Source organism: Phoxinus phoxinus (genome assembly GCF_949152265.1).
Source record: "Phoxinus phoxinus genome assembly, contig: scaffold_48, whole genome shotgun sequence".
Taxonomy (NCBI): Eukaryota; Metazoa; Chordata; class Actinopteri; order Cypriniformes; family Leuciscidae; genus Phoxinus; species Phoxinus phoxinus.
The window spans coordinates 116,761-132,500 of record NW_027639341.1 but is presented as its reverse complement, the minus strand read 5'-3'; positions in this window follow the sequence as shown (position 1 = coordinate 132,500).

Sequence of the window (15,740 nt, the reverse complement as noted above, 5' to 3'; positions counted from 1 at the left end):
TGACCAGAACTAGTAAGACTTTGATAGATCTTATTTTTACTAATAGGGAAGAGCGTATTATAAAAAATTATAATCTACTGACAGGTTTACCAGATCATAATATGGTATTAACAGTAAGGAAACTAACTAAACAACGATTAAAGCAATTCAAAAACCAAAGACCAGATAGAATTAAGTTTGGGATACCGAAATCTAAAGTAGGTCAATTTGAAATAGAGATCAACAATGCTGATTGGGATAAAATATCACAGATAAATGAGGGGAACTTGTGTTGCACTTCCTTAACTGAAACTGTAACTAATCTGGTAAACAAATATTATATTCCTTTGAAATGCTCAGGGAAAAATGTATCATTACCATGGTTAAACAGTGATATTATTCGTAATCTTATGAAAAAAAGAGACCAAGCTTTAAAAACGGCATTATCTTCTAAATTAAATACAGATAACTTAATTTATAAAGGTCTCAGAAACAAAGTAGTACAAGAATTACGGAAGTCAAAAATATCACATTATACACAAATAATAGAGAGTGCCAAAGGTCAAAGTGCAACCCTATGGAAACAATTAAATAATTTAAAGCTGCAGTCCGGCACTTTTTTGGGTTTAAAAATATCAAAAAATACATTTTTGGAAAAAAACGTAACCAGCCAGTGTTCAAAACGATCTGCTTCCCTTACCTCGATTCAAAACGATAAGCTTGTAATAATACATTTAATTCCAGTGGTACTGGTGGATTTCCGCGGGAATTTCGAGCATGTCTTTGCGTCATTACGTCACTTCTGTACACAGAGAGAAGGAGTCCCCGGCTAGCGTGTGTGGATGATGGTGGAGGTTTAGCTTAGCACTTGGTATGGCGGATCCCGAAAGTTTAAAGCGACAATCACCAGTGACAACTGGAGATTCACCAGTTGTAAAACACAAAGACTTCGGACTTCAGAGTGGCTACAGAAAAAATATATTTTTCACGTTTTGACGTGATATAAGCAATCGTTAGATTTAATCAGCATGATATAGCTACTGCAATGCTTCCCCCACCCCCCGAATTTGGTCAGAACAAAAGTGAATGTTACTTACTTGTTCAGATGACATTTACCGATGAAAATTCTAATGTTGACACTTTCAAAAAGTATACTCTGAGATTGCTGATGACAGTACAGTATCCACACAGCGACGCGACAGGTTCTCCTCAATACATTGTGTTCATCCGCGCTGTTTCATGCCGATTTACTACCCACGCACAGTTAATAATTCCGCGAATAACTGCAATTGCAGATTTCGAACAGAGATGGCGACAAAGAGGAAAAACGACGGACTGCAGCTTTAACAAATAAAACTCAAAAGCACCAAACAATCAAAGAGTTACTGTTGTGGCAAAACAATATTTAACAAACGCAGCATTCTCAGGCAAAAGAGACGTCAATATTCAAATTGTATTTAAAAGAAAATATACATTTATTCTGCAGAATAGTTCCCATTCTAGCCACACAGGCTAGCTGCAGGGTGAGGGTGAAAACCCACCAACCCTAACAGACCAGTCTGCAGGCCGAGTGAGACCAAGATAGGTGTTCTTTCTGGAGTCTTATAATGTTCTCATCAAAGCATTCTTTAAAACACCCACCCCAGGGGGCAGGAACTGAGGAACCCCCATGGTTGCCTCAACCCCTCCCTAGCCCAGAGTCCTCTCAGTGTCACACCCTGTCAACGTTACAACAGGAGAATTCCAAATACAGAACATGTGGCATTCATATATTATCATTGAGAAAACACAGAAGCAAAAGAAAAGATTAAAATTGCTACAACAATTCTCCCTGTTTTTCATACTCTGAAAACTAAATCAATGCAACAATTTTAAGTCATTTCATCATAATTTACACCTTTCATTTCAATCTTCCTTTTTATCCCTTCCTTGACCATGTGACTAAAACCCAAATGTGAGACATTCAAAACTGACCAATCAGATAATTATAACTTCCCTCATTGTACCAAAGTTGGTACTAGTTCATACCCCCAAAATACACACATCTTAGGCCTACAGGCCTCGATCACTATCAGCACCTCGGTGCCTTTACAGACTCCAAATGGTCATTATGGAAATAGGTTGTCAAAAACAGTAAAGCAGATGTCTTTGTTCATTTCAAATATCTTGGATTATTTTCAATCCTACAATTTCCCATTGGTCCCGTTGGCCACACACATGGAGTCCAAAAATGACATCTTCAGACTTTTCGTCCAAGCTTGTAGCAAAACAGTTTGCCAGTTGTTCAGTCTTTGTTCCCCATCCAGCCCTGCAGGATTAGGCTCTATCAAATTGGGTTGCACCGTTATGCAAATCATCCATCGAATACCTGCACAAGAACAGGCACTGAATCTGGGAGCAAACGAGTGGGACAGCAGTCTGGCAGCTGTCTCTTTCTGAACCAGAACACAAGATATGAACTTCGGTAGCAGTGATCCTGTGATTTAAAAGACAATCTAGCACAATGAACAGCAAAAGCAGACACATGTCATTTGTCATTGGTCAGAGGATTGATATGGTCAGATTGAAATTAGTCTTCCGGCAAAAAGCCCTTAAATTGATGTACTTACAAATATGGTCAAGGAATTGATAAAAGAAGATCTTTACAAGTTCTTACACTGTTTCTGGAAACATTTAAATAAATTGCATTACAACAAACAACAACTGCTAGTTTAAAACACCATTTCATGAAGAGTATCAGCAAAATATTCAGTGCAAGCACAGAGATTCAATTGAATTGATGTCCAAAACATTGTTGCAAGCCAAATGGACAAAATACAAATAAACAAAAATCAAATAAGTTTCAGAAAAGTTTCAAAATCATCATTGATAATACAAATAGTTATACTTCGGTTAAAATGAGAAATACTGACATACATTTCAAAATAACTTGGTCAGACAAATCATTACTTCATTGATAAAGTAAATCCAAAGAAAAACAAAACAAACAATTACTGGATGCAATACACTGTTATCATTCAGTCTAGATCTAAAAACTTAATAAAAATCTTATGCATTACATTTTGTGAAAAACAAAACAAACAATTTTCCATATAATTGATCACTTGAACCTTGTTGAAGTATCAAGCAATTAAATATTAACTGAAGCAGGGCTAAATGGGTAAGCTCTGTCACCACATTCCCGAATTCGGGCCCGCATTCACTCCAGTATAAACAAAAAAATTGTATAGATTGTCATAGTATGAAAACCATATCAATTCAACACCCCTGGTTGATTTGAATAAACATACAAAATAGTAAAAATTATAACAAAACCCCTCATTTCAAATCCTGTCCTTGTACGTCATCTCGTAACACGCATGATTGCTGCTTTTAACCCTTTTTATATTTCATCGTCTTCAGAAAGAAAAACAAAAGAAAATCAAAAACAGAACAAAACAAAACAAAGAAAAACAAAAACATATCTTAACTCAATTAATACATTTCACTGTAACTTCCGCTACTCGAATCGTCTGCATAATTTTGTTCATCCTTCTAACCAATGTAGTTGTTCAAAATTAACTCTAATATTTCCATTATGGATCGTCTTTTTTGCTTATTACACATCAATTAATAGATTTTCTACATTTTCACCAATCAAATCAATACCTAGTTTGAATCAATCAAATAAAATCATCAACATCATCACAAAACAGATTCTTCTGCTAAACCATTAGTTGGTCAAATCGTCTTTCTCCCTCGTACGTAATGGAGGCTGTTACTAACACAAGCCTTTTATCCCTCACTTTATTCTTCGCGTTGGCATGTGTTTGTTCGTTTAGTCTAAGGTGAGAAGTTTGGACTCAGGTCTCACACTCTCCAATCATTTTCTGATTCTAACAAGATTTTCCCTTAGATCATGACCGTACCCCCACTGGAATAAAACATTTACTTTCTGCTGTCACCTGCGAACGAAGACCTTAAGTGATTTTGTTAGTGACTGCTTGTCTAGTCGGTCGTCCCTCTTGATGTGACCTGTGAAATCGGCAACCTGAAACATTATCACCAGATAATTTCTTGCATTCATAGTCCTTTTCCCCTGAAACACACTCAACCCACTTTGCTCATGTTAACAAAATAACATTTATACATTTGGAACAGAATCAGTTCTGTTTGATGCAATCCATCCTGACATCCTCTGTAAAGAAAAACAAATGTCAAATAGTTAATTCTTTTGTTGTTATGCTGCTGCATCTGCCCTGTTTCCTGTTGAAAACATTTCTTGTTAGCACACTTTTGTCCACCTGTGCGATGGCTTTCAGCAAATTCTAAACCATTTCCCCCTTTTTTTATGCACAATTTTACTTGTGCATCAATTTAACATAATTGTGTTTGGATTTATTAAACTAAACACTGTCCTGTAGACATCTTTCTCTGTCTCTTAACCTTAACCTTAACTCTTGTATTAAGTCTCTTAAAATGTTATATTCTTCACTCCAAGCCACAATCTCATCTTCTTATCAAATTATTTGAAATGCAAATGCACTCTTTGCGTATCCTGCTTTTCAGGATTGCTCTCAACAGTTTGTCTCTCAACTCAATCTCAATTCTCAGTCAACTGCAAAACTGAATACAATTGTCATTCTACTTCTTCCCCTCCTTGGGCTTTACTGTCTTTACATCTGTGAGATCAAAGGTGTTATCTTATGGTCAAAATGACCCCTCTGTCCTCTGAAGATAATGATCCTTGACCCCCCCTGGTTTGATAACCCCTGTCTTTTCCTGCCTGGCAGGTTTCCCCTTAAAATCTTAATTGTTATCTCAGCATCTACTTCATTTGTCCTGCTTATTTTAAGCCTTTTACAAACATTCACACATACCCTGAAGAGAAACAAATACTAATACTTACTATTTTTAATAAAGTTAATATCTAAACAAAAGGTAGAAAATATGAATTTTCTACCACACCACATTCTCATCTTCCTATTAATGTGTTTGAAATGCAAATGGCCCTCAGTCATCTATTGTCTTGTTAACTCTAGCCTATAGCTTGCGTTATCTTTTCCATAAATTAAATGCATTTTTTTTACGCATTTTACATTTTAGCAACTGTTAATTCCTCAACACTGCTTCTACGTAGCCTATTTGATTCTTTAGAGAACAAATAATTATTATTGAGTCTCAATAACGTTTCAAATTTCATCTAAATTTTAGTTGTCATGTTCTCAAATTACCATAGTTTTAATATCTTACTTCCATATTTTCTCTTCTATGAGTTTATCAATCTGCAATTATGATCATCTAGAACCTTTTTTTAAGCGTTTCATTAAAAGACAATCATTTTATAGCCTTCTTCAGATCTTCTCTCTGTAATTGTTCTGTTTATTCTAATACGACCATATCTAACTGTAATAGATTGCCCTATCTAACCCTCCTAGGCCAAATTGTCTTTCACACCTAGGGGTCTTCATTTATGGCTAAATTATCCGTGCCTTCCTGACTGAAAAGTTTCCCGTGGCTTAAGGTGTTAGAAGTTCCCCAGTAGCATGTGTTTTTGCTATGAGCGAGCCTTAAGAAAACAGACATGCATTCCAGAAGATAAACATGCTTAACACCACACAATGTCTGAAGAAGTTAAGACAAGTTTTTTTTGTTTCATTAACACTACATTAATACACGTCACTCTCACATCACTTAGATGCAGCCTACTGCTAAATGACCACAATAAAACACTTTACTGTTTGATCACGGCCAGCCTCCGAATTCACCCCCACTGCAGTTCTGTCCCATCCAGGAAAGCAAACAACAATACAATCTCTCAGTTGCAAATTCAATCAAAATAGCATTCTCTGTATTCTTTTACAATCTCAGTTCCCGTAAACTAGATCTATGGAGTAAAATAGAATACAATTCTAAATTCCCCTGAGTCTTCTAAATTTCCCCTTCCCTCGGGGGTTTTACTGTCCTCACTCCCCTGAGGTTGAAAATTCTTTGTTTGTGGCTAAATAATCTCTATATTTCCTGAAGATAATTACCTACACTAAAAGTTCAAAGGCTCTTTACCATTTGTTTCCACTGTGTCTGTGTCTGTGTCACACTGTTCTGTTCACTATCTGCCTTCAAAATACATTCCCCATTCACTGCAACATCCCATTCAGCAATGCAAAACAGAGCTATAATGCAATCTCAGTTGCAAATTCAATTACATAGCCAAATCATAGTAACATTACTCTATTTTACTAATCCATGTTAACACAGAAGCTTTCTTCAAATTTGTATCATTTTGGCATTTCTTTGTTTGAAACCAGTCTATTGTTCTAGTTTATTGTTTCTTTACAATCAGAATCAAACTTTTACAAAACCATCATTTGCAAATCTCTTTAAGGTCAGAGCTTCAGCTGGTTACAACATTTGCTCTCTTTTGTCTCACATTATTTATCAGAACTGTTCATACAGTATAAAGACATTTAGCATGTCATCAATTTCATTAACACTGTTTGGAAGCTTTTTTCTTTTATCAGATAGTTAATCTGCAGACTGCTCAACATTATTCCTCAGTCCCACTTATCTCTAATGTTTCAAGGAAATCACAAAATTATTCATCTCTCAGTCCCTAAATTACACAGACATCTCTCATAGCTGCCTGCACAATCAAATCTTTTATAAACTCTGTTATAAACATATGGAAATCTATTCTTCAATATCCTTGTTTTCCTAACATTAATACAATAAAGCACATTCACATCATAATTAACACTGACATATAGAATTTTCCCATTCTGCTTAATGAAACATTCCTTATCTTTATGTCATGTTAATCCCTGTTAATCATACTCAATGCCTTATTTTTGTCTAAAAACTAACTTTTCAGACCATTTCAACTTAATTTGACTTTCTTTTCGCTCTGCTTCATCTAACCAGTTCAAGCAACACTGTTTGCTTAAAATCCAACAATTCTCAATCCAACATTTCAGTTTCTTTCTACATCTGTTCTCTTTATCTGCAATCCAACAATTCAGTTCAACAACTCACCCTTTTGTAATTTCCATCAGAAAAAAACAAACATTCTATTTTCTATACTTTGCTACTTTTCAGTTCCTTCTCTTTCATCTTCAATTCAACAATTCTTCTTTTATTCTACCTGCTTCTTCAGTTCAACAATTCTGTCTGTTCACAGTTTTACACACACGCTGAACACGATCACAAAAACCCTTTTGTTACAATTATCCGTTCCCCAATTTCTTGCATGCTTTTCTGGCCATAATTATTTTCCCATTTTACAGAACAAAACAACCGGTGTATTAAAATTATTTAGCTTACTCTTGTGTGACCCCATATTGGCTGATCCTATCTCTCCTGGATTTTCCTTCGACGCGCGTCTAATAATCTGTGAGACGTCTCTCAACAAATCCGATTTTGTCACCTCAAATCGGCAAGGGTAGCAAATATGCTCTGTTGGCCCTTCCGTCCACGATATGGCTCTTCCGTCCACGGTATGGCTCTTCCGTCCATACTTACGAGCTAGTTTTCGGCATACAATTTCCCCCTCGAAAACTTTCTGTGCCCGCACCAAAGAGATAGTTCCAGCCACTATGGTTCACCCACAGTTATACCACAAGTTACCCCAACAAAACAAAATAATTTGATTGTCTTCTTTACCTGAAATGCTCTTACTGCCACGGTTCTTTTTCCTTAATTCCAGTGGAGTTACCCACTGGCTCTGATACGATCGGCCCCATCTCTCTTAAGTCTACGAGGTAGGGCTGGATTATACTTTTAGGTCCAGGTTGATCAATCACCGTTCGCTCAGGGCCAGCGGTCACTTCCAAGGAATCCTCACTTCTGACACCAATTGTTGTGGCAAAACAATATTTAACAAACGCAGCATTCTCAGGCAAAAGAGACGTCAATATTCAAATTGTATTTAAAAGAAAATATACATTTATTCTGCAGAATAGTTCCCAGTCTAGCCACACAGGCCAGCTGCAGGGTGAGGGTGAAACCCACCAACCCAAACAGCCCAGTATGCAGGCAGAGTGAGTCCAAGATAGGTGTTCTTTCTGGAGTCTTATAATGTTCTCATCAAAGCATTCTTTAAAACACCCACCCCAGGGGGCAGGAACTGAGGAACCCCCATGGTTGCCTCAACCCCTCCCTAGCCCAGAGTCCTCTCAGTGTCACACCCTGTCAACGTTACAACAGGAGAATTCCAAATACAGAACATGTGGCATTCATATATTATCATTGAGAAAACACAGAAGCAAAAGAAAAGATTAAAATTGCTACAACAGTTACAAATAGATGGAAAAGCAATTGATGATAAAGGTTCTCTAGCATATGAGTTTAATACATATTTTATAAGTTCAGTAAATGAATTGGCTGAAAATTTTAAACCAATATTATTAAATAATAAGGTGGAGGATGAGCTACCAAATTCATTTTTAATTAATGAGATTGAAGAAAATAGAATAACTGAAATTGTAAAGCGTCTACCGAATTCAACAGCAAAAGATGTTTACAATTTAGATATTAATTTGATTAAAAAATATAGCTTCGTGATGATAGCTCCGTTAACTCATTTGACAAATGTATCAATTAGAGACTGTGTTTTCCCGAACACATGGAAAAAAGCTGTAGTTACACCGCTCTTTAAATCAGGGGATCCAAGCCTGATTTCAAATTATCGACCAATATCAATCTTGCCGGTTATGTCAAAGGTTTTGGAGAAGGCTGTAGCTGAACAACTAATAAACTATCTAGAGAGTAATAACTTGCTACATAAACATCAGTTTGGTTTTAGGGCCCAGGATTCCACAGAAACAGCTATATGTTATTTCTTGGAAAAAGCTAGATATTCTTTGGATCAGGGACATGTGATGGGAGCAGTATTCATTGACCTAAAAAGGGCTTTTGATACAGTTAACCACACTATTCTTTTATCTAAATTAAGTGCATTTAATTTTAGTAAACGTTCGATTGAGTGGTTCACCTCTTATTTAAATCTAAGAGACCAGTGTGTTAAAATTGAGGATACAAAATCATTGTTTATGAGAAACAAAATGGGCTTACCTCAAGGCTCAATCTTAGGCCCCTTACTTTTTAGTTTGTTTATAAATGACCTACCATGTTGTTGTCCAGATGTTGAATGTCAGCTTTATGCTGATGACACAGTCATTTATACATCGGCTAAGTCATCTGCCAAGGTTGCTGCAGTTTTAAATGAACAAATGGAAAGAATATCTATATGGCTCCAGGAAAATCATCTTACTCTGAATGTTAAGAAAACTGTCTTTATGTGTTTTTCTAATAGAAAGCAAAAAGAAAAAGTAATAATTCGAGTAAATAATAAAGAAATAGAGGAGGTAGATGAGTTTAACTTTTTAGGTATTGTTTTAGACTCACAACTTAAGTTTGACAAACATATAAAAAAGCTCACAAAAATGGTAAGGATTAATCTAAATTGTTTCAGACTTATTAGAAAATATATTTCAATTGAGGCAGCACATCTTTTTATGCATGCAATGATCTTGTCCCGCATTTCATACTGTATTACAGTTTGGACTCAAACAAGTGATTCCTTAATTAAAAAAATTGAAATGTTGTATAATCGCGCTATAAAAATAATGGATAAAAAGCCAATTCGATGGCATCACTGCAATGTTTTAAAAAAATTGAATATGCTAAGTTTTATAAATTTAAAAAACCTGTCATATATAAAATTAATTTTTAAATGTTTGCACAATAAGGCACCATCTGTTTTATGTAAATTGATAAAGAGACAGGATGATACAAGTAGAATCACTAGGAGTTCGGCAGGTGGGAATTGTAGGATTACCTTCCGTAGGACTACACAAGGGCAAAGAGCCTTTTCTGTTCAGGGCTCCAAACTCTGGAACCTGTTGCCAAATGAGTTTAAGGCAATATTTGAAATAAAGTCTTTTACATTGAAGGTAAAGCGGTGGTTTAAAATAAACCAGAACTGCACGCATTTTTAAATGTAATAATTTTTGTATGTAAAAGTGTAATGTAATGTAACAAATTTTAAATTTAGTTTTTAGTTTTTGTTTTGTCTAGAAAAGCCTTTCTAGGGACCTGAGATGCAAATTAGCTTTCGCTATACTCTCTATGTGCAATACATATTTTCCAGCTTTGACCGGGATCATGTTTTTTTGTACTGTCCCTATACAAATAAACGTATAAATAAAATAAATTTAAGGCATTTAGTAGGCATACTTATTCTGTTTTGGCAGACATTAATTCACACGGTCACCAGCCGGAATTTCTCAAGACGAGAAATCAAAGATAAGCTTTTGGGAACGGATTTATTGACGTGGTGACGACTGATCACTTCATACTGATTTTTAGGGGTGGGAATCTTTTACCATCTCACGATTCAATTCGATTCCGATTCTTGAGGCCACGATTCGATTCAAAATCGATTTTCGATTCAAAAAGATTTTCGATTCAAAACGATTCGATTCGATTATCATGTAGAACACAACCGGTGAAGACAAAAAAACATCTATATTTCTCAGTCAGACACAGTAACTTAAAGAATAACAAGTTATGAAAATAAAGTGCTTCTTTCAAAATGAATAATAGTCCTACCCCTAAGCTACCTGGCGATGAAGTAGCGATAGACCGAGTTGTTTTTTTTTGTTTTTTTGCCCTCTCGGAGTTGGCAGGGAGTTTCGTGAAGCACTGCAGTGTGCGTTGGTCTGCAGCTGGCGGCTGACTGTACGTTCACACCGCCGCCGACTTGATCTGCAAAAAAGCTATAGCCGCCCTGTCAAGGACGCTTGTCAAAAAGTACGGGGAATCTTGTTGACGCTTTGGCCGCTCTGACGTAGCAGCATTCACAATGAAATGTAAACAGAAAAAACAAGCAATGCATTCGGCAGTTTAGGATATCGCACAAGATTTGTCAACACAGAAAACGTTTCATCACTGGAGAGTTTTTTTCCCGACACCATCGTATTAATTGATTTTGATTAAGACCCCGTTTACACGATGGGAAAACGCAGATATTTCTCTGCGTTTTGGCCTGTCATTTACACGAAAACGCCGTTTTTATCCCAGAAAACGATCATTTCTAAAAACTCCGGCCAAAGTGGAGATTTCTGAAAACGCCGGTTATATGTTGTCGTGTCAACTGGGAGAAATGGGGTTTTAGGTTCTCTCTTGTCGATTCTGAGGATTCTGATTGGCTTGCATGGCTTTATCCTTCTCCCTACACTGCCGCCCATAGGTTTAGCATAGTTATGAAGGCGCTCGACGGCGTATTTATGCGGGTTGTGTGCACGATGTTATTATTGAAAACGGAGGGGGAGAAATATTCGTTTCTCTAAATACCCGGCTATGTGTAAATGTGGCATAATATGCGCGGCCGGAGAGAGAGAGAGCAGACAGCGCTCGGGTGAGTGCGCGCACGCGGCCGGATCTCTCTCTCTGCTCGTTCTTATGACCTGTTAAGCGCGCCCTGTTAAACTGACAGGACTTAAAACACATGCAAATGGTAGGAACGAAAGATCTCCCTCTCATCCATTTGCTTCCTTTTTGTTTTAGTGATTTGCCGCTCACGTTCAAAAACCGGCTGCGTGGTGACGTCCCGTATAGGCTAGTTACAAAAATGGAGGCGAACAGCCAGCTGATTTTATTTATTTATTAAATCGATTCTTGGACATTTCAGATCGATTCTGAATCGTTGCAAATGAGAATCTAGATTCTTCTGTGAATCGATTTTTTTGGCACACTCCTACTGATTTTGTTGACTATCGTGGAAACATTACATAATGTAGGCGTCCCATTGAGTTAGAATCAATATTATCATCATCCTTTTGGAAAAGCGGGTCAAGAAGTCTACACGGTTTACAGTTGATCATGAAGACTACGCTGTACAGTAAAATCATCTATTCACACCAAGTCAGTCTTTCTAGACATACGGCCAATAACCGTAATGCCTCGCCTCCGCTGACTAAAAACAACTAAAACACGTGTTAACGGGCTAAATAATGGCGTAGCCTACTCGGAGAACACACATTATAATTTTTTTACTTGCAGAACATTCATAAACACACATAAGACGTGTATCTATCACCCTCTAACAATACATTCATGTTCAATTACCTGAGATTGTCCGGCATTTGCCAGTTGACGCTGATGATCCATCTTCACAGCCAGCCACAGCATCCATCCATGAGTCGCATTGTAGTGACGTCAACTTCCCTCTTCGATTGATTGGCTAGAGGATGAGCTGTCAATCTTGAACTAGTGGACCAATAGTGATGCTAAGACCCACCCCTGATTTACATGAAACTCTAACGGCAACTTTTGGAAACGCAAGCGCAGATTGTGGAAACAAGAGCAAAGGAGAAAAGAGCACAGGCATACAAAAAATTAAAATAAGAGCAGAAAACGTGATTTTGTGTGCGATTCAGATCATTTTAAATTCATGTTTCAGTTTTGAGCAATATAATTTTAAACTTGTTTAAATGTTTGATTCACGCTTATTATTTTCATTTCCGTGACCACGTTGTTTGAGATTCTGGTTAACTTTGCTTTGATTTTTCATTTATTTGCGTTATATTTTATCTCCACTCGAACAGCGTCCTCAAAAAAGGACTCGTAAAGTGTTGCATTGCACTCCCTCGCCGATTAGACCCATGGAGACCCAACTCTCTGCTGCCTTTGACCCAGAAACACATCTGGGCTTTCCACGGCAGCCAGAGGGGCCTCCATCGGGTCTACAGGCACCCGTTAGTGAGTCTGATTCTTACCCTTGTCCAGGGCAGTTGCAAACATCACCTCAGTGTAGTGAGCTTCTCTTTTCCGACCACTATGAACCTCACGGCAAAATGCCTTCACTACTTTCTATATTTTTAAATGAAATAGAGCTCATGGCCGAGACCCCCAAAAAGACCGGGGAAGCAATAGCAGAACGCCGAGCCTCTGTCACAGCCGTTCAAACAGCCTCTAGCCATGAGAAACCGAGACTTCGACCCATAACCGTTGTTGCTAACACACCACCATCACCACATGATAGGGTGACTGAGGAGGATTCCTCCACACGAGGGCCAAACAGCCCACTAGGTCTCCCTAATAGACACGCGAACACTAAGAAGAAACTGTCTGATTGGAATCTGACCATCAGCAAAAAGTTTGTGATTGTGGGTGACTCGAACATCTCCAGATTTCCGGCATCTGGCTGCCCTGACTTACAGATAGAGAGCTATCCGGGCGCAAAGTTCCAACATGCGGTCAATTTGATGGAAAGAGCTACCATACAAGTGGTTCCTGAAAAACTAGTCTTAGCTTTCGGACTTAACAACAGGCAACAAAGATACAGAATGACGGTCATTACAGAGCTACAGAAAGCGTTCAGAGTGGCCAAAAAGAGACTGCCCAACACTGAAATCCTCTTCCCACTAGTGAACTTCTCCAGAGTCCTGCCACTAGGGGAACAGGCTATGATTGAGCACTTAAACACGCATCTTATGCATCACTTGAGTCACATCCCGACACTGCCAGCAGAGCTCTTTCACATCGGAGAGGACGGCATTCACTGGAGACCGGTGACAGCGAAGGCAATGCTCCAACATTGGATGAAGGCTTTAAACTGTCTCCCAGTGTCAACCCAATAGGAGGGTCTAATAAACTCATTGTGAACTTGTCTCGTGCATTGGTACTCAGTGAAGCGCAAAACTCAGTGCTGCTTAAGGGTCTCTCGTACATTCCCACACCGCAACGTCCTAAAACACAAAAAATTGAGATAATGTCAGATTTACAAGCATACCATCGCAGAGTGAAATTAGAAACATTTTTCGAAGGGAAGAAAAGTTCAAAGAAGAAATTACCCTTTACTCAGACCTCAGATTGGACACCTTCTCTTTCTAGCCTCCCTAAGGAAATTTCAAAGCTCATTAAAGCAGATTATTACGCGTACAAGAGTCTCAATTGGGGTTTGATTGAGAAAAACAATCTCACAATTGAAGAAATCAAAGCACTAAAAGAGTTACAGAGAAATAGAGACATTGTTATTAAACCTGCGGACAAAGGGAATGCAGCAGTCATCTTAGACAGAGACCAGTACGTTTGTGAGGGAGAGAGACAACTAGCCATCAGTGAGCATTATCTACCGTTGAAGGAACCGATATATCCTCAAACCATAATTGAAGTGAAAGAGATTTTGGAGGAAATGTGTTCGAAAAAGGTCATCAATGGTGCACAGAAAAGATACCTGATAGGAGATAGTCCACCAAGACCTAGGAGATTTTATCTACTCCCTAAAATCCACAAAGAACCAAAGAGTTGGAGCGTTCCATTTCAAGTGCCACCTGGTCGACCCATTGTTTCTGACTGTAATAGTGAAACATATTACACAGCAGAATATCTCGAACACTTTTTAAACCCTCTCTCTATCAGACACCCCAGCTATCTGAAGGATACCTATGATTTTATTGAAAAAATCAGCAAGCTGATAGTGTTGCTTTCGTCAACAAAAATTATGACTAAATATCGTCGTCAACAAACCTTTATCACATGACGAAAACGAGACGAGACGAGACGTAAATGCTGGTCATGTGACGATGACTATAACTAAATGTATAATGCAATATTGTTGACGAATAAAAACGAGACTAAAAGTGGTTTACAAAATAAAAACTATGCTAAAATGTCTCCTCATTTTCATTGACCAAAACGAGACAAATGTTAGTCTCCTTGCACTGGGATTCGAGCAGCTGCAGCTTGCTTAATGTAATGGCAAAAAAAAACTTTTAGAACAGCAGCGAAAATGTAAAAGTAGGCTATATAAACTTTAATATATCCTTTTATTGAAACGGGTGCTTTGCTGTGCAAAGAGACACTTCGAAACATTTCAACCGCTGGTAATAGGCTACTTTCACTTTTGCCGCAGAGAGAATTATGTGCTATAACGTGTCGCAGCTCAGTTTACGATACATACTGTTGAATGTTATTAATAACAAAACATGAATGAGAAAGAAAATAGCAGGAAGTGCTTTTTATATTGAAAATAAATATTAAAAGCCAGATAAGTCGCGAAAGAGAACTGAATTCTACTGATAGGATAGGAAGCTGCGCGCGTTTCAAGCGCAACACGCACACGCATAGTAGCCTGTCTTCGGTTGCGCGCCTAAACGGCCAAATAAACACAGAAATATATTTTTTAAAAATGCCAAGTCGAGTATTAAATGGGTTAAATAGAACTGCATTGCATTACTAAAAAGAGACTAAAATACTATTTTCATTGACTAAAATTAGACTAAATGTCATTAGTTTTCGTCGACTAAAACTAGACTAAAATGCTCAGACTTTTCGTCGACTAAAACTAGACTAGACTAAAAAGAGTATGAATGTGACTAAAACTAATAAAAACTAAAATGACAGCTTGACACAAAGACTAGACTAAAACTAAAATTAAAACAGGCCGCCAAAAACAACTATACAAGCTGATCATTCCTCCCGACGCTTTTCTGTTCACAATCGACATAGATAGCTTATACACTAACATTGACACTACAGTAGGCCTCCAGGCCGTGCAGAAATTCATGGACAAATTTCCTGACCCACAGAGACCGGAGATTATTAGACTATTAGAGATTAACCTCACAAAAAATTATTTCGAATTCGACTCAAAATTCCATCTGCAAACAAAAGGCACCGCCATGGGTAAAAAATTCGCCCCCTCTTACGCAAACATCTTCATGGCTGACTAGGAGGAATCAGCTCTTAACACTGCAGTTATAAAACCCACCGCATACTAC